Source organism: Sorghum bicolor, chromosome 2, assembly GCF_000003195.3.
Source record: "Sorghum bicolor cultivar BTx623 chromosome 2, Sorghum_bicolor_NCBIv3, whole genome shotgun sequence".
Lineage (NCBI taxonomy): Eukaryota > Viridiplantae > Streptophyta > Magnoliopsida > Poales > Poaceae > Sorghum > Sorghum bicolor.
This window is the reverse complement of record NC_012871.2, coordinates 3,575,397-3,596,454: the sequence shown is the minus strand read 5'-3', so window position 1 is coordinate 3,596,454 and position 21,058 is coordinate 3,575,397. Positions and strand designations below refer to the sequence as shown.

Genomic DNA, 21,058 nt, shown 5'->3' with positions numbered 1-21,058 from the left:
GTTGACGGTTCACATAACTCAATCGCTACGGCAAAAGGTCTTTTCATAGGCGGTCCATATAAGAAAACCGCCAATACAAAACCTTTTTCACAGGCGATAGCTTATAGGAACAACCTGTGGAAAATGACTTTCACACTGGCGGATTTTTTACAAGAAACGCTAGTGATAGAGATGTTTACATAGGCGGCTATGTGAGTGAACCATATGTGTAAATAGGGATGAAAACGGATCGGATACGGACGGATATCATCAATATCATATTTATTTTCATATTTCTGGTCGAATTCGGATTCGAATACGGATAATGTCAATCATATCGGATAAGATACGATTGGATGTCGACATCATAAATATACGATTTAAGTATTCGGATACGGATACGGTATCAGATGTTGAATATTCGGACTCGGATACGGACAGATCTGAACCCCTCTAAACGAATTCGGTCTCGAATACGGTCGGAAAATATCCGTACCGTTTTCATCCCTATGTGTAAATGCATTAAACGCTGGCAGCTTATTTGTGGGACCGCCAGTGATATTGTGTTTTTGCATAGATGTTTCTGTTACGAATCTACCACTGAAAATAGTTTTATTATTTCAAATTTGATGTCAGCACTTTTGTCGTTGCTTGGAAAGTCAGAACTTCTAGTAGGGAACTAGAACTTCTGGCTTTTACAGGACAATCATGGATCTCAGTAGATTATAGATACAACTCACAGGCAATTATTATTTCTACGTGCATGAAAAGTTTAATGGTAGATTATAAATAATTATAAATTCATCATAGTCATCACACTCAAGTGTAATTACAACAAAGTTTTCCATGGACCTCTCTAATTAATAATCTTCATGGTTCAACTCTAGTTTGTTAATATCTAAATCTTGGTACTACGGTTTAGCTAACTCACCATCGCGATCAGAATACTTCTCATCTTTATGAATTATTTCTTTTATGATGAACCAGCAAAATTCATCACAAATATTCATGAGCTCTTCATTCAAAAGGTGGTTCTCCGAGGTGGCCCACTTATATACCTGCCAAAAATATTAAGCCATCGTATATTACACACTAACCAGTACAGAGACGACATCAGTAATGACAATACTTCACATAATCACATTTAACTATTACTTACCTTCTTATTGCCAGTGTACCTACCATTATGTCTGAGAAAATCTCACACATAGTATCCATATGTAATACCCGATTTTAAGGACAAAACCAGATATACACTATATATGAGTTTTAGAAGTCAATTCTCATATATAGCTACAAATAAGGGGTAATATCAAAAGACAATGCATAAATTATATAACGTACTTAGTATAAAAGAGATAACCTTAAGGAGCAACCAACGGAAGATAACTCCAAACTTCGGGTATTAACTTCACTCTACAGGATCCAACTGACTGGTTGATCACAAGCCTAACACATCTCCTGAAGTATGGGGGAAATAGCAAGAGTGAGTCCATGTCGAACTCCACAAGTATAGCAGCTAGATTGTATAGCTCTCACAATCTCATGATCAATGTGACATAAATAATGTAAAGCATTAAATAATAAATAATGAGCCTATTTAACACATAGGAATCATTATCGTCGCAGTAAGAATCCCCAAGGCCGCTCCTGACCGTGAGCTCGGCTAGTATACTAGTTTTTAACCCTCTGCAGAGGTTGCACATCTTTACCCATGAGTCATGATTTACCCTTTCGCCCGAGGTAGCTAATCTCTTAACCCCCTTCCAAGGGAGGTCGGCAGGGATCACTATGAAGTATTTCAAAGGTTCGTCTAACAAGTTAGGGCCGCTTGGTTTCATTAGTCAGTCCGTGTGATTCACCCGCAGGAATCCACGGTCTGCTATTCCCCAACTGCGCCACAACAGGTAACCGCTAACGAGCTAGAAAAGTTACTCATACTTAACTAAAGCCAGAGCCATTATAGCCCTCATGGTTGCACTGTTGTCCCGGTTATCACTTACAGATAAATCATCAAGTGGCTAAAAAGTCATTTTTATCATTTATTACTTAAACATTAATCAAGTCACAGGATCATGGTCATAGAAATAAAATCCAAATGCTATACTTGCCTTAATCCAAATGCTCTTGCTTATCCTTTTGGTTCTGCTGGTCTCACTGGTTGCCAAAGCTTTGATCTTGATCACCCAAAACTGCTCTCCGTCTAAACTCGATCATCGATCACACAAACAATCGGAGAAAGCATACACGAGCAAACAAAGCTACAATTAGAACAGTACACCATTCATATAAAAACAGTATGAAAAGTTTGTAAAACGATTCTACGCATCGCTACGATCTCACAGACGTAAAGATCACGAAAATCGGAGTTGAAACGGAGAAGATATGAATTTTCTAAGATTTCCTATAGATAAATAATTAATTAAATAGGATCATGAAATTAGAAAGTTTCAAACTGAGTAAATAATTTTACTAACATGTAGAGATCATTAATACGAATCCAACGCAATTTGAATGGGTCAAAACGGAGTTGAAACGAGCATTTTATGAGTAAAACAGTTTCAGTGGCAAACTTGTAAATAGAGAAAACGTATTTTTCATTTAACCTGAGATAGATTACGTTTTCAAATCGGCAAAACATATTTTATAAACACGTAAAGGACTGCGGGCTAGCACTCAATTTTTACAGGGTCTCTTTAGCAAAATCACCAGCCGAAAGGGTATCCTTGATTTCTAACCGTTCGATCACGACTGAATGGCTCAAATTAGATCTAAGGAGGAGAGAGAGAGGTCGCCGGCAGTGCACAGAGACCTGGCGGTGGCGCCATGGCCGGAATAGGCCGGAGCCTCGCCGGAGTTCGCCTAATCCGCGTTTTGGTGCACCAATCACAAAACCGAGAGTATGGGGGGCTAGAGGAGGTTAACGCGAGCTCACCTAGGGCAGAATCGCAAGCGAGAAGGGCTTGGAGAGGGCCGACCACGCGGAATGGCGGACGATGGCTCCCTGCACCGGTTCGGCGTCGACGTGAGTACAATAGAACGGGGTAGAGTGTTAGCGGAGGATCTTGAAGGCTTCGTTACCTCGATGCGAAGCTTGGCAAGGACCCGAACTCGTTGAAACGGTCACGGGACGCGAACTCACCGACGGTGTCTTGCCCAAGCTCGGCGAGATCCAGAGAGCGGCGATAGAAGTTATCTAGGGCTTCGCTAACGTTATGGATGGAAAAGGGGAGTGCGCCGCGAGACCACAAAGCTTTATAGGGCTTGATTTGGGGAGTCCCAGCATCAAATCCCGGAAGAAGCGGACCCAAGCTCCGCTCGGTTATGGAGTCCGGGGCGAACACGCTAGAGAAGAAGGAAAGGAGGGGAAAAGATGCTGACATGCGGGTCCCACCAGTCAGTGAGAGAAGAAGAGGGACCCGCTCGTCAGCCGAACAGGGGGAGAGGGGGGGAACACACGCGCTCCTGGGCCGCGTCACTGGGCCGAGCCAAGGGAAGAAAGGGGGAAGGAAGAGAGGAGGGGCGCGCTGCGGGCCTGGAAAGGAGTGGGCCGGGGTGGGGAAACTGGGCCGCGCGGGAAAGGGGAGTGCTGGGCCTTCGGGCCAGAATGAGTGGGGGAAGAGGAGAAAGGTTTTGTTGTTTTTTTTTTCTATTTTCCTTTCTTTTATTCCAAAGCCATTTCAAGTCCCTTTTAAAAATCAGTTTTGAAATACTTTTGAACTTTACTCAAAGTTACACAGTACAAAAATATAAATGCTCCAGCATGAGTGCACATACATGTTACTAAACCCTATGATAAGTTTTAATTTACTGAAAAATATTATTCCCCTATGTTTTATGAGCACAAAAATTCAAAATTAAATTATTTTTCATCTATTTCTAAAAGAACAAAATTTAGGGTGTTACACCATAGGGCATCAGTCCTAGTTGTTGCTTGTGAATAAGAATTGGAAAGTAGTAATAAGTAAATGTTTCAAGTAGTATACTTCAACTACAAACAGAGACAAGATCAACCAAAAAAAGAGTATTGTTCTCCTCACCCACTTTCCAATCTTTAGATATGACATATTATAAATTACTAATGAGCAAATATTCTAGATTTCTATTTACTTCAAGGCAAAAGTGGATCCTTATAAGGTAACAATGTTACAACAATAGAGAATTAGGGTTGTAATGCTACTCAAGGTGTAGAACAAGATCTTTAGAGGCCACCTCATCAACCTTTTCCTTTGTATTTTTGGTTTCTGTAGCTCGAATGGAAGGTCATTGGCTAGTGTTCGTTGGAGAAGGAGCCCTAGGGAAGAAGGTGGCCATGGCTGCAACTAGATCCATGATGGTCTATCCATCTTCAACTGTACAAAAATTATTATGGTACAAATAAATGGGTCCATTCAAAATTATTAAATTAAGTTTTAAATTATTGTAATTTTTTGAATAAACTAAAAATTATTGTAATTGCAAATAATCTAGTTTAGTGGATACAAAATGTAGGTAATAATTTTAAAATCTAATAACAAATAATTTTGACATCTAAGACAAAAATATGTACAACCATGCATGAAACTCTTTGTGTGAAAACCAGAACCTCTAGTACCCCACCAGAAGTTCTAAATTTCACAACATTTCTAATTTCGAAACTCTCTCTAGCTAGAACTTGTTTTGCTCAATTTTGAGAGGAACACACCACTAATCAAATCTTCTAATTAAGACATTGAAACCCTAAGACAAAAATCTACTACAATTCTCTCTCTCAAAACACAACCATGCATGTTTTATTCTATCTAGCTAACCCAAAAGTGAGAAAAGCACTAATGCAAAAAGTGTTACGAGAGGCATATAACTAACCTCTAGAGACCTCCTCAACCTCCCCCATGTGTATTTTTTTTCCTTTTGGAGCTCCATGTCGCAAAAATGGAAGGTTGGACGGGTTGGTCAGAGAGGGAAGTAGGGAAGGTGGCTGCGGCTGCAATAATTGTTGGTTGATCGGTTGTTGTGCAACTAGTGATGGACTTAGTACTGGCGGTTGGCTTAAACAACCGCTAGTGTAAATTCACATGTATAGGCGGTTCATAAAGCCAACCACTAGTGTCACTGTAAAATGTTTGTATAGGCGGATTTGGAGCAGTGGCCCACCTTTGAAACTCTACTTGCGCCTGCTCATTTCAAACCGCCAGTAGAAAAAAAATGAGGTGGCCCACTAATGTAAAAAGAGGTGGCGCCAGTAGAAAGCACTGATTAGTGTAGTTTTGTTTGTTGCCTACGAACCAGTGTAATGCAAATGAAAAGCACCCCCGGCCTAAAGGGGACCAAACAAATGACGTTTTTAGTTCCCTATACAATAGGTGTAACGCCAATAGCTGATTCATTCCCTTACCTGGACTGGAATCAAACAACACCTTAGGTCATTTCAGCAAGTTTAGAAAATCTCATAAAAAACCCAGAATCTAATCTAGGTAGGTTAGGCTCTGCACATTCCAACACATAGATTTTCAGCAATCACAGTATGAAATCACAAATAATCATCTTAAAGTTAGACTCTCTCTCTCTCTCTATGCGCCGTGTGCTCCCTTCTCATCCTTCGAAGCGGACGCCAGCTGGCAGGGGTACGGTGGCTTGACATGGGGCGACGACATAGGGGTGCAGGCGGTAGAGGGCGTTGACGAAGAAGGGGAGGCAGGGTTTGGGTGGCTGGTGATGCTTAATTAGGTGTTGGTGTTGGCTTTAGGCCTTGTTTAGTTCAGCCCAAAAACCAAAAAGTTTTCAAGATTCCTCGTCACATCGAATCTTACGGCACATGCATGAAGCATTAAATATATACGAAAATAAAAACTAATTACACAGTTTGCCTAAATCACGAGACGAATCTTTTAACCCTAATTAGTCTATAATTGGATAATATTTGCCACAAACAAACGAAAGTGCTACAGTGGCTGAAAACTTTTCATTTCACGAACTAAACAAGGCCTTAGCAAATAGCAAGAATGGACAAGGAACATTAGCAAGAAAAGACGAGGGAGAGAGAGAATGGGAAGAGGATATAGAGCTAGGACGAGGAGAAGGAAAGAGAAAGAAGAGGAATAAAGACATGTGAGAGATTGGAAAAAACAAACTCCCTTCATCTAAAATTATAAGATGTTTGACTTTTTTTACTTCAAGTTAGACCACTTGTATTATTCAAAAAAATTGTGCAAACATAGTCAAATTTTAAGTCGTTCTTGACTTTTTACTCTAAGTTAGACCACTTGTATTATTAAGAAAAATTGTGCTAAAGTCAAATTTAAGTCATTCTTTAACAACTTTTATTAATAAACAAAGCCACAACAAAAAAGTGATATTTTATATAAATTTTTGAATAAGATGAGTAGTCAAATCTGATGTTAAAAAGGTTAAACTTCTTATATGGATTGAGTACCATGCTAGAATGCCAGCAAAATAGTGTTGACGAAATAGTATGACCTACGATGTAGCACTTAACAAATTAAACAACATAGAAATGCATTTTTAAAGTTTATGAACATGGACATGGACATAAATGATACACCATAATATAGTTATAAATAAATATTAAATAAATAAATAAGTCAATTAATCAATCATTATTTATATAATATTTATCATAAAATTATTAATTATACAAAATAGTTTACATCAGCAAACAATGAATTAAAGTACTAAAATAATTTGCAACAAAAATTACATTAGTTTTAAACTAAATTAGATAAATACTAAAATTAGTTTAATTATTTGTGTGTCACTAATATTGTTAAATTATTATTAAAAGTTACTTATAGATATACTACAAAACAGTTTCAATGCATTATTAGTAATATTAAAGTTAAATACTTAGTCAAGTCATGGAGAGAGAAAAATATTGAAAAACGAATTGAGAAACATCCATTTAGACCCCCATTTGGTTGCTTTTATTAAACTTTACCGCCTGTCACATCGAATGTTTGGATATTTACATAGAGTACTAAATATAGATTATTTACGAAACTAAAAACACAGTTAGAGAGTAATTTGCGAGACGAATCTTTTGAACCTAATTAGTCTATGATTGGACACTAATTGTCAAATAAAACAAAAATACTATGGTACTTGTTAAACTTTAACAACCCCAACCAATTAAAACATCCCCTTAGTATCACGTTACAAACGCATACAGAGGATGTTTGGTTGCTAGCCATAATCTACCATAACTTACTTTAGGCAAGTGTGGCAAGCCACAAAAAGTGTGGTTAGCAAATTGGTTGCCACACTTTGCCATATCTAAAGGAATCTTGCCACACTTTTTAACTCTATGACATGTGGAGTCTAAAAGAATCATGCCTAAACTTAGTTGTCAACTTGATCAACTTACATAAGATAAATGTGGCAAACTGTGGCTAGCAATCAAACAGCCCCACAGATATCTATATTATAAAAGTTTTAGCAGATACGGATTCAAATAATTCGGAATCCGAGAAATCCGGTTTTTCCAACACCAATGGATGGTTTGTTCGCTGTACAAGTCATGGTGCGGTTGCCGACCACGTGCGCCTTTAATCTGAGCCCTGCTCCTCTTGTCGCCAAACGCTGGCATGTAGCTAGCTTTTCTATGGCTTGCGGGGCCCGTACGAACTGCTGTCTATTTCACTGTGGGCCATAGATGGATGCAATATTGCAATCAACAATTTGAAGCATCGAATAGTACCAGCGTCGTCTTATCCGATTTTTTTTAAAAAAAAACACATTTAGGCCTTATTTAGATTTAAAATGTTTTTAGATTTTGACACTGTAGCACTTTCATTTTTAGTTGCTGACAAACATTATCTAATTATGAAGTAACTAGACTTAAAAGATTCGTTTCGTGATTTATAGTTAAACTGTACAATTAGTTTTTGTTTTCATTTATATTTAATGCTCCATACATGTGTCACAAGATTCGATGTGATGGAGAATCTTAAAATGTTTTTTGTTTTTGGGGTGAACTAGGTCTTGTTCAGTTGGCAAAATTTTTAAATTTCGGATACTGTAGCACTTTCGTTTGTGTTTGATAAATATTATCCAATCATAGACTAAATAGCTAGGCTCAAAAGATTTGTCTTACAAATTACTGGTAAATTGTGTAATTAGTTTTTGTTTTCATTTATATTTAATACTTCATGCATATGCCGCAAGATTTGATGTGACCAAAAATCTAAAATTTTTAGCAAAACTTTTTTGGAAGTAAACAAGGCTTTATATCCATAGACATCCTAAACTCGCTTTTAGATCCGAGGCTCGGGACGTGACTCATGGCGTTGAAGTAACACATCTCGGCTCTGAGGTCAAAGGCTGAGGTTGGCATAGATGCTTGCGTTACAGTGACATGGCTGATACTTGGCATCATGGTTCGTGACGCTGAACTCGGCGATAGAAATCTTACACTGACCTCAGCGCTGTGTCCCATGGTGCCGAGCTTTAATTAAACAACCATATGCCGACGACCAGTTTCTTGATCGAGGCACACTTCTTTTCTTGCCTCTTCTATCACCCCCCTCTCTCTCTCCCCTAAATCTGTCCTAGTTCTCTAATCTCTCCTTTAAAACATGGATTCAATCGGTAGATCTTTGAGAGGAAGGTATCCTCCTTCCGCCCTTAATTTGTACGTGTTAATAAGGCCTAGTTTGTTGTATTTTGAAAACCCTAGTTAGCTAGGTAGCCAGGGTTTGAAGCAAATTTGATTTTAATTTGGTGGATATGCAAGGTTGTTTAGGTAGATCGGTTAAGTTTACAAACACGTGTTTAGGTTCTGCCATGGATTTGTACGTGTACATGTAGGTGCATGTGTTTTATGATTAGGTTAGAAATGTTAGTTATTATGTTTAAGTTTCTTTTAAGTTTAGTTAGTTAGTTTAGGTTATAGTTCTATATTAAATGTTTAAATTAATGTTGGAATACAACTTATAGTGGATTTGTTTTCTTAGTACCCTCTGTTTTGATGGATGAACGACATGTCGTATAGACAATTGACGAAAAGGGGGGTTTTACTTTTTATTGTGCCTTTTTCCTGTGAGATGTGGATGAATTTTCCTTTTGACACATGACACCTGATCACAAGTGAGAAAAGAAATCCAAGTGGCCCGACGTAAGCTACTGTAATGAATTATTGTATATGTTGTGTGTACATATACGTCACACATCGATCTCTTGGATGAATATGGAACGTCAACCAACAGTTTATTCCTGAATAATTGAGGAAACACAGCTCGTGCGCGAATGTACGGCCACTTGCTCGGTTCCCTCATGTGTATCACCAATCACTACCGGTCAAGTGTCACCAATTATCGGCACGGATGCACGTGTCGCAGCGCCATTTGAGCAAACACATTAGCGACCTGACCCGCTCTCGACGTACGGTGAGAATCTTAACCAAGAACCGGCCAGTAGGAAAGCCCCTGGATTGACCACCACCTACCAAAACTGCAGGGCATTGGTTACTGTGTAGCCAAGCTATAGCTGGTTAATTCCGTACGGTTGTCGTTTTGCTTATTTGGGATCCATTTTGTTATCGTTAGTAGAACAGTAGGATCGATTTGATTTTTTTTTTTTGCGATATGGTGTTTGGTTTAAGAAAGGCAAAATTTGCTAGTGCACATTAAGAGTGAGGTTGCTTTGCTAGTGGAACTAAAAATAAATCGATTTGCTGGTGGACACTCTACTTTACGACAAATTTGTTATAGGATACATGACACATTAAAATATTTACTTTTGGCATATGGGGTGAGAGAATAGCTATAAGATGATAATTTAGCCCTAGTGGAGGGAGGGAGTAGGAGTTGCTGTGCAGAGGGATCGAAGGGATAGGGCGTGGTCACAAGTGCATTGTAGGTCCTGGTTCGGCGCCAAGGCAAGCTGGCGTGGTTGTGGAAGATGCTTGGGTTCCAGAGATAGTAGACAGCAAGTACTAATCAAGTGGGACTATCTTTGTTTATCATACTATTCATTTTCAGATAAACGTTGATGTAGGTTGTTGAACATATGACTGATCAACAAGCCAGCTAAAGTTAATGGTGATACATGGTATGCTGGTGCTGACTATTTAGTATTCGCTCGATCAGTGGTCAAGCTTGTGGACTGGTTCTGGTCTTTGAAGAACCTATGCGTGCACATTTTAGCCATACTTTCTATTGATCTTTGTAGCACTATAGGTGCAACTGTGTGATCTGATCTGAATTTTGAAAATAGTACCATGATGTGCATGTCAGTTTAATCCTCATTTTCTACTTCATCTAGAAGGTAATGTTTACATTGATAAAATACTCAGAAAGATTTTTATTGGGATCAAATTTCTTTTTTTTCTCAAACATCTATTTTCTTTATTTATAAACCATTATGTTATATATACCACAAAAGATTGATATTAACTCAATCTGCGATTTGTGCTATTGAACAAAAACGACGGTCTGCAGAAACTAATTTCTGCTGTATATATATTGGTTCCTACATACTAAGATGCAGGTTGGTTAATCAGTAAATTAAAACTAACAACTCCTGCACAATCTACAGACCAAGATTTGACCCCATGAATTACTTTTTGCCTTAGTGTTCAATGGAATAAAACATCCCCAGCAGCATCTTAGATCTACCAGTGCAGATCATATGCAGACTACAACAAACTTTATGTGGTCTGTGGGTAACAGAGGCAGTTCTAGGTACAACAAATTTTGTCTGGCATTGAACACAAAGTATTGAAAAAAAAAGCTCAGTGTGCTAATGTCTAGCACACGCCACCATTGGAATGTACTAGAATGTGCACACTAGAATATTCATGTTCACGATCTATTTTATAAACAGTACAAAACATGCCCCCACCCCCAATCACGGCAGCTGATGAACCCTATTGCGTGCTATCAATCAGAACATGATTAATTAAGCCCCCACCCCCAATCATCGATCCAAGCACACAACAAAGACATAATATCACACAAATCTAATTAGGACTCAAAGAGAGGAGGGGGCGGTACCTTTGGAGGAGAAGGAGAGAAAGTCGCGGACGGGTGGCGGCTAGGGTTCCTAGCAGGCGGCCACGCGTGGAGCTCCGGCCCACCAGTGGCGTCGGAGCAGTTCGCGGACGGAGCAGGTCGCGGTCGGGTGGCGGACGGAGCAGGTCGCCAAGGTCGCGGACGGAGCAGGTCGCGGTCGGGTGGCGGACGGAGCAGGTCGCCAAGGTCGCGGACGGAGCAGGTCGCCAAGGTCGCGGACGGAGCGGACGGAGCAGGTCGCCAAGAAGAGGGACGACGGAGGTCCCCAACTCATAGCGGTGGCGGCTAGGGTGACCTAGGGTTCCCGGTGGCGGCTAGGGTTCCGACCGGGTGACCTAGGGTTCCCGGTAGCGGACCGGTGGCGTGGCACGCGCACCGGCGAAGGGGGAGGGGGAGGAGAGCTCAAGGGGTGGAGGAGTTGGAGCACACGGCGAAGGGGGAGGGGGAGGAGAGCTCGAGGGGTGGCTGCGGCGGCGCCGGCGGGCCAGTTTGGCAGCCTGGCGGCGGCGTCAAGAGGAAGAGTCACGCCCACGACTTAGCCGAATGGGCCTCCCCTCAGCCGGCCACTATATACTTAGGGCACGAACACTGTAAGAGCGGTTGAGGTCTAGAACCGCCCTTACAGTGGTTAATTACAAATTTTTATTTTTTCTAAAATAAAATAAATTTAAACTATCATACAGTTTATACTTAACCTTAAAAATATATTTATAAAATAAAACTAAACTACTGTATTTTTGATTGTTTTATCTATATGAAGTGTAAAATTTTAAACAATTCCATGTTTTTTAAAAATATAAAAATCAAATGTTTTTAGAAATAAAATTCAGATTTATGTAAATTTGAATTATTTGAAACAGTTTTCATTTGAACATTTTGAATAAAACATTGGATAAATTTTCAAACATTGGATTTTCATTTGAGGTCTTTTGTTGCCTAGTTTGACCTAGTTTGACAAGTCAAACATTGGATTTTTGACAAAATACACTTTGACCGGACCCGAGATGGTCTCAGATGCAAAAGTCATGAATACAAAGTTTGTTCCCCTTACCAAGATGCACATTTGGTGTAATGGTCAACTTTTCATCTGAGATGGTTTGGACCACTCAAATTTTGAAATTTTCTATTTTCACTGCTACACGCACGTTTTCGGGACCCTAGACGGCCCCAACTCCAAAAGTCATGAATAGCAACTTTGTTCCACTCATCAAGATCTACATTTTATATATAGGACATTTTTGCATTTGACAAAGCGTTAAGAAAGTGCAGTTCTAAATCCACAAGTCCCGCATGTAGTTTCATAAAGTCTATGTGTGATTTAAGCCTTTGTGACTAGAGTTTACAAACACTTTCTCAAATGCAAAAATGTCCTATGTATGAAATGTGTATCTTGATGAGCTCTATCTACCTTGTATTCAAAAGTTTTTCATTTGAGGTCATTTACTCACTCGTTTGACCAGGTTTGACCAAGCCACGCCTTGTGTTTTCAAAACATGTGAACTGAGTTTTCTGTAACTTTTCCAAATGCAAAAATGTATTGTGTATCAAAGGTAGACCTTGATGAGATCTAACTATGTTGTATTCAATTTTTTTTCATTTGAGGTCTTTTGTTGCCTAGTTTGACCTAGTTTGACCAAGTCAAACATTGGATTTTTGACAAAATACACTTTGACCGGACCCGAGATGGTCTCAGATGCGAAAGTCATGAATACAAAGTTTGTTCCCCTTACCAAGATGCACATTTGGTGTAATGGTCAACTTTTCATCTGAGATGGTTTGGACCACTCAAATTTTGAAATTTCCAATTTTCACTGCTACACGCACGTTTTCGGGACCCTAGACGGCCCCAACTCCAAAAGTCATGAATAGCAACTTTGTTCCACTCATCAAGATCTACATTTTATATATAGGACATTTTTGCATTTGACAAAGCATTAAGAAAGTGCAGTTCTAAATCCACAAGTCCCGCATGTAGTTTCATAAAGTCTATGTGTGATTCAAGCCTTTGTGACTAGAGTTTACAAACACTTTCTCAAATGCAAAAATGTCCTATGTATGAAATGTGTATCTTGATGAGCTCTATCTACCTTGTATTCAAAAGTTTTTCATTTGAGGTCATTTACTCACTCGTTTGACCAGGTTTGACCAAGCCACGCCTTGTGTTTTCAAAACATGTGAACTGAGTTTTCTGTATCTTTTCCAAATGCAAAAATGTATTGTGTATCAAAGGTAGACCTTGATGAGATCTAACTATGTTGTATTCAATTTTTTTTCATTTGAGGTCTTTTGTTGCCTAGTTTGACCTAGTTTGACCAAGTCAAACATTGGATTTTTGACAAAATACACTTTGACCGGACCCGAGATGGTCTCAGATGCAAAAGTCATGAATACAAAGTTTGTTCCCCTTACCAAGATGCACATTTGGTGTAATGGTCAACTTTTCATCTGAGATGGTTTGGACCACTCAAATTTTGAAATTTTCTATTTTCACTGCTACACGCACGTTTTCGGGACCCTAGACGGCCCCAACTCCAAAAGTCATGAATAGCAACTTTGTTCCACTCATCAAGATCTACATTTTATATGTAGGACATTTTTGCATTTGACAAAGCGTTAAGAAAGTGCAGTTCTAAATCCACAAGTCCCGCATGTAGTTTCATAAAGTCTATGTGTGATTCAAGCCTTTGTGACTAGAGTTTACAAACACTTTCTCAAATGCAAAAATGTCCTATGTATGAAATGTGTATCTTGATGAGCTCTATCTACCTTGTATTCAAAAGTTTTTCATTTGAGGTCATTTACTCACTCGTTTGACCAGGTTTGACCAAGCCACGCCTTGTGTTTTCAAAACATGTGAACTGAGTTTTCTCTAACTTTTCCAAATGCAAAAATGTATTGTGTATCAAAGGTAGACCTTGATGAGATCTAACTATGTTGTATTCAATTTTTTTTCATTTGAGGTCTTTTGTTGCCTAGTTTGACCTAGTTTGACCAAGTCAAACATTGGATTTTTGACAAAATACACTTTGACCGGACCCGAGATGGTCTCAGATGCAAAAGTCATGAATACAAAGTTTGTTCCCCTTACCAAGATGCACATACATAAATGTAGTCTCACACACATACATAAATGTAGTCTCACACACATACATAAATGTAGTCTCACATGGATACATAAATAAAGTCTCACACACATACAAATGACTATTTATTAGTATCCGCCGCCGTAACAGTTTTCCACTTCACACCTTTTCGTTCCCATGGCAATACATCTTTGGGTAGGTTTTTTTCCACAACACCGATCTTGTTAATAAAGTCTGTGAATAGCGGCATCTGATCGCACTTATTGTAGGCTTCAACATCATCAACGCCATCAACTCCGATAATGTGTTGTTTTCCACGGATAACCACATGCTTAGGTTTCTTCTTTGGGGGGACAATGCTGAGCGGGTCAGTCATATAGAAAACCTGTGTAACATGTGAAGCAAGGACCCATGGATCATCCTGGTAGCCTATGTTGTGAAGGTCCACGACCCTCAATCCGATTTCATTGAATTCATGTTGCTTGATCTAGCGACATCGAAATAGGGCCACATTTAGTGCCTCAGTTCCATAGTCAAGTTCCCATATATCTTCAATTATGCCAAAGTAGTCGATCTTTTGTCCCCCTGCGCCGATAGCCACTGCTCGAACACCACTGTTTTGGTTCACACATTTACTATCCTTTGCGTGGGTATAGTATGTGTACCCATTGATCTCATAAGAACTCCAAGATGTCACCTGTCTTGATGGCCCCGCTGCCAACTTACTGATGGTAATAGAATCTATGGTTTCTCCAGGCTGTATGTTTTGGTCCTTCAACCATGAAGTTAGGCGTTGCTTGTGTTGTTTCATGACCCAATCACCTGTACGACCATTTCTCTCTGATTGGATGATCTCCATGTGTTCATCAATATATGGTTCCATCAATTTTGTGCTCACCAAGACAGCGTAGTGCGCCCGACTCACTTCAGCGTATTCATTGTCGATGAAGATTTTTCTACCATTTGTGCCCTTCCCGGCCAGCCTACCCTTGTAGTGAGAATCAGGAATACCAATCCCTCTCTGTACTTTTAGGTACTCTTGACAGCACTCGATGACTTCTTCACTACTGTAGCCCTCTATCATAGAGCCCTCTGGGTATGGACGATTATGCACATATCGACTTAGAACCGACATGAACCGCTCATACGACCACATTTCATGCAAGTAGCAAGGGCCCAACGCCTGTATCTGATGAACCATGTGAATCATGAGATGTACCATAGGGTCGAAGAAAGCGGGAGGTAAACACATCTCTAGTTGGTTTTGTGTCTCTACGACAAAATCATGTAGGTCACTCAGCTCTGTCTTGCTAATCTTCTTCTGTGAGATCTTCGACCAGAAGTAGCACATGCGGGTGATAGCCATCTTCAAAAACTCTGGCTTGATAGCCCTTATTGCGATTGGTAGGAACACCGTCAGCATCATATGACAATCGTGAGCCTTGCAGTGTGGAAATGATAGGTCCTTCATCGACACTAGCTTCTTCGGGTTTGCCGAAAACCCAGTCGGGACTTTGATCCCCTTCACAGAAGTGCATAAACCTCTCCTCTCTTCTAGGTCCAGGTTGTAGCTAGCCGCGGGTAGGGTGTATTTTCCAGTTTTTGTCTCAAGTACCGGGTGAAGCTCTGGCATCACATGTAGCTGCTCCATGTCTCTCCTTGCTTTGAGACTATCCTTTGACTTCGGTGTGTCCATCAAGGTAGCGATGAGACTCTCAAAGACATTCTTCTGCACATGCATAGCATCAATGGCATGGGGGACCTCCAATTGTGGCTAATATTCAAGATACTGAAAGAAGATTGACTTTTTCTTAAAAGGCACGCCTTCAATAGGAGGTGTGCTTCTATCTCTAGGTGTTCCATCCATTTTCTTCTTTCCATAGATGACGCTTATATTTTTCACCATTTGGAACACATATTGTCCATCATGACGTCTCTCCGGAGGTCGATCTTCATCCTCTGGGATGTTGCCAAAATACTTTAAGTACACTTTGCTGCGGTACTTGTGACCTTGCTTTAAAAAGCGACGATTCCTGATGTAAACAGTCTTCTTAGATCCATCTAGGTACACCCATTTAGTATCATCCAGACAGACTAAGCATCCTATCTTGCCTTTGATTTGTCCAGACAAGGCAAACAATGCAGGGTGGTCGTTGATAGTCACAAATATTATTGCTCTTAATGTGAAGGTCTCCTTTTGGAAAGCATCATACATCAGCTCCCCTGTCCTCCATAGTTTCTCGAATTCTTCCATCACAGGCTCGAGGAACACGTCCATATCAAAGCCTGGTTGCTGAGGGCCAGAAACAAGAACAGTGAGGAAAAGATACTTTCTCTTCTGACACAACCACGTTGGGATGTTGTACATGGTCAAGATCACTGGCCAAGTGCTATGGTTGCTTGTCCTCTCGTTGAAGGGATTCATTCCATCGGTGCTCAAGGCAAACCGTACATTCCTTGGGTCCGAACTGAACAGTGGGTTGTTATTATCGAAGTCCTGCCACTGACTGCCATCGGCCGGGTGTGCAATCACATCGTCATCGACCTTGCGCTCATCGTCCCACCATGTCATGAGCGCGGCTTCCTTAGGGTTTAGGAAAATACGCCTCAAGCGGTCGGTCACTGGCAGATACCACATTACCAAGGCAGGAATTTTTCTCTTGTTTGCGTCGTTGCCTAATGGGGTGTCCTCTGGAGGTCGAGATTCTTGTACCACCTTTTTGGAACCCTTCTTACTCCTCTTGTTCCCGGTGGAGGCTTCTCCGCCACTGTAAAGGTCATTGTCCTTGTACCGACTTGCCCCACAACGAGGACATTTATCCAGACCTTCGAACGTTTCACCACGAAAAAGGATACAATGGTTGGGGCATGCATGGATCTTTTCAACACCCATTGTCAATGGACTTATGACCTTCTTAGCATGGTATGTGTTGGAGGGAACTAAGTTTGGCAGTGGCAGCACAGATGACAGAAGATGCAACAGATCGTCAAAACTGCAGTCTGACCAGCCGTACTTAGCCTTCAGGATGAGTAGCTCAAGCACAAAACGGAGCAGTGTCCAATGTGTTGGACAGCCCTTCTCAACACCATACACAGTCTCCTTTGATGCTGTTTTCACCCGCTCTAGATTTTCTAGACCCTTCTTCTATTGTAGTATTTCTGGTCCAATGGCTCGAAGCATTTCCTCTAAGTTGTCAAAGTTTTCTGCATCCCCCTCACATGCTCCAACATCATTATTGTCAACACCGCCAACATCCCCATCATTATTGTCGACACCACCGGCATCATCACCACGTGCTTGTTCATTTGCTGAATCATGTTGCATTTGTGCTTCAAACATGTCTGCGTATTGGGACAACAATTGGCCTTCTTCAACATCGTCTTCTTGGTCATCATCGTTGCCATCAAGAAACATTACTTCACCATGATGAAGCCATACTGTGTAGTTCGGGACAAATCCTCGCCTAATCAGATGTGATCTGATGATTTCCACATCATAAGTTGCTAAGTGGTTCTTGCAATCTTTACAGGGACAAATAACTGAACAATTATTTCCTGTTGACAACGTCTTTGCATGATTCACTGCGATTGTAATAAATTTGTCCACCTCATCAGCATAGGCTTGTGAGTACCTTGGCAAACCATACATCCAAGTAGCCCTATTCTCCATCTTTACATAAATAAAAAAATTAATTAGTTGAGAATAATTATTAGCAACAATTAATAAGTAACAATTATTATCTACAATTATTAGCAACAATTAGTAGCTATCATTATTAGCAATAATTGTGTTAGAAATGATTATTAGACATAATTAATAGTACCAATTATTATCTACCATTATTAGCAACAATTAATAAGTAACAATTATAATCTACCATTATTAGCAACAATTAATAAGTAACAATTATTATCAACCATTATTAGCAACAATTAATAAGTACCAATTATTATCTACCATTATTAGCAACAATTATTAGCTATCATTATTAGTAATAATTGTGTTAGAAACGATTATTAGACATAATTAATATTACCAATTATTATCTACCATTATTAGCAACAATTAATAAGTAACAATTATTATCTACCATTATTAGCAACAATTATTAGCTATCATTATTAGTAATAATTGTGTCAGAAACGATTATTAGACATAATTAATATTACCAAATATTATCTACCATTATTAGCAACAATTAATAAGTAACAATTATTATCTACCATTATTAGCAACAATTATTATCTATCATTATTAGTAATAATTGTGTTAGAAACGATTATTAGACATAATTAATTTTACCAATTATGATCTACCATTATTAGAAACAATTAATATTAACAACAACTATTAGTTTACCAATAACTATTCATGCCAACCACATTACAAATTCATGAAACAAAAACAAAAAAAGATAACCCTAGATCTAGAATGCCTTTTCTCTCCATACATGAAACTACAATTAATCTTCAATAAAATCAAGCTATATCACCTAATTGATGGTGCAAGGTGGTGTCTCTACCTATTCTACACTAATAGCATCATAGATAAGCTCTAATTTGGTCAACACAAAGCTCAAGCTCCATGGAAGAGAGAGAAAACCAAAATGTAAATTGCTCACTAACCAACCAATAAAACATGGATTAGAGGGTGGGAATAGCATTTTCTTACCTTAAACAAGCTCCCCACCAAAGGATTTAAGTTCAAAACCTCCCCCCCTTCCTAGAGTGATTTTAGGGAGGTGCCCAAGGCCTCCCAAACCTTTTTTTGCGAGTGGAAGTGAGTGGCTCGGGGAGGAAGAAGAGTGGGCTGGCTACTTATGCTACAGACCTCTGTAGGGGCGGTTGGTGTTACCAGCCGCCCCTACAGTGCCTCCCCCACTGTAAGGGCGGCTGGTAACACCAACCGCCCCTACAGAGAACACTACAAGGGCGGCTGGCTATCTGGTTCGCTGCCCACCCACTGTAAGGACGGTTGAAATGTTAACCGCCCCTACAGTGCGGGGAGGGGCGCTCTCTTAGTAAGTTTTTCACGTAGTGCGCCCACGGAAGAAGAGAGAGTGAGGGAGGAAGAAGAAAGAAAGAAAGAGAGGCAAAATCACCATTTCACAGCTATTCTCTTACTTCTTGGGGCAGAAATGAATATATTAATTCATTCGGTGTTCTCCAGTAAATTTGACACAAAGAGGGGAAAATGCGTTCGATGAGTTAATTCAATTACCATCTCAATCCTCATAATAAGCTAATAATTTCACAATAAATAGAGTTACTCCTTTACAAAAAAATTGTAACACCCTAAAAATTGTTTTCTGGGAAATAGAGCTAAAATGATTTAATTATGAATTTCTGTGCTCATGAAACATAGGAAAATAATATTTTCATTTAAATAAAATTAATCATAGGACTTAGCAACTTGTTGTGAATTCATGCTTTTGCATTAATTTTTGTCGACATGAGTGATTTGTCTAAAGCTCAAAAATATTTCAAAAGTGATTTTAAAATGGTTTGGAAAATGACTTTGGAACAAAAGAAAGGAAATTAGAAAGTATATATAAAAAAAAAACCTCTCCCTCTCTCTGTTTTGGCCCGAAGGCCTATCTCCTTCTTTTCCCCTCGGCCTCGGCCCGTTGGCCAGAGCGCACAGTTGGCCCAGCAACCGCGGCCCAATCCCCCCAGCCCAGCGCGCCATCCTTTCCCTCCTTTCCCCTCTCACTGACCAGTCGGGACCACGTGTCAGTCCCTTCCCCTTCCTCGTGTAGTGGCCGAGCAGGCCTCTGTCCAGAGCAAGCCGCGCCCTTTCCTTCCCGGTTTCCACGGGATTTTCCTATGAGAAGATCGCCCCTGCCTATATACGGTTCCCCAGCCTTCCCTCTGTGTTCTATTCCTTGCTTGGTCATCGCGAGAACGCCCTAATCCTATTTTGGATCTCGCCGAAAAGCACAGGAACAAGCCGCCGCCGTGGAGCGCCCTATTCGCGGTCGCGCCGCCGATTTAGAGGTCTAGCCGAGTTTCCCGAATCTCCTACGAGGTTGCCAAGCTCTTTCTTTCTTTCTCTTGTGCTTTGGTTCACCCTATAACCTTCGCCGAACATGCAGAAACGCCGCCGTCCGCCAGCTTCCGTTGTCCGTGGTCTTCGGCCGTTCCTCGAGCCTCTATAATCATCTAGGTGAGTTCGCGTAGGTCTTCTCTTGGCCCTAGTGTTTTTATTTTTGTCTTAGGGTGCTCGGAGTCGCCGTATCGAAGAACTCCGGCGAGCCTCCAATGGCACCGCCGTGGAGGAGCTTGCTCCGGCAAGAAGGCCGGCCAGCACCCCTTTCTTTTCCCCGGCTTCAAATCCAAGCCATACGAATCTAATCCAGCGGCTCAGATTCAACCATACCCCTTCACTTGGTACTTTTGTTTAAGAGCCCCTCCACTTTTCCAAAATAAAACCCGCCGTCCCTAGCGTACTTCAGGAATACGCAAGCTCTTCTGGAAAGCGTATTTCGGCCGGGTTGAGTTCAAAATTCGTTTTCTGAATTTACAAGTTTGCCACTGAAACTGTTTTGCTCATAACATGCTCATTTTAATTCCGTTTTGGTCCATTCAAATTGCATTGGATTCGTTTCAAGGAGCTCTACATGTTAGTAAATTGTTTACTCAGTTTGAAACTTTGTAATTTTGTGACTTTAATTAATTAATTTCTTTTCTATACAAAATCTTGGAAAATTCATATCTTTTTCGTTTTAACTTCGATTTTCGTGATCTTTACGTCTGTGAGATCGTAGTGATGCGTAGAATCATTTCACAAACTTTTCATACTGTTTTTATATGATTGGTGTACTGTTCTAATTATAGCCTTGTTTGCTTCGTGTATGTTGTCTTCGATTGTTTGTGTGATCGATGATCGAGTTTAGTCGGAGAGCAGTTTTTGGTGATCAAGATCAGAGCTTGGACAATAAGTAAAGACCAGCAGAACCAAAAGGATTAGCAAGAGCATTTGGATCAAGG

General features: G+C 40.2%; 1 long non-coding RNA gene across 1 annotated transcript; it reads right to left on the bottom strand.

The window, feature by feature from the left end:
* LOC110433185 lies at positions 17,433-18,782 on the bottom strand. Its single transcript, XR_002450604.1, has 2 exons — positions 18,741-18,782; positions 17,433-17,727 (listed from the first exon to the last, which is right to left on the bottom strand). It is a non-coding gene; the product is annotated as an uncharacterized LOC110433185 (long non-coding RNA).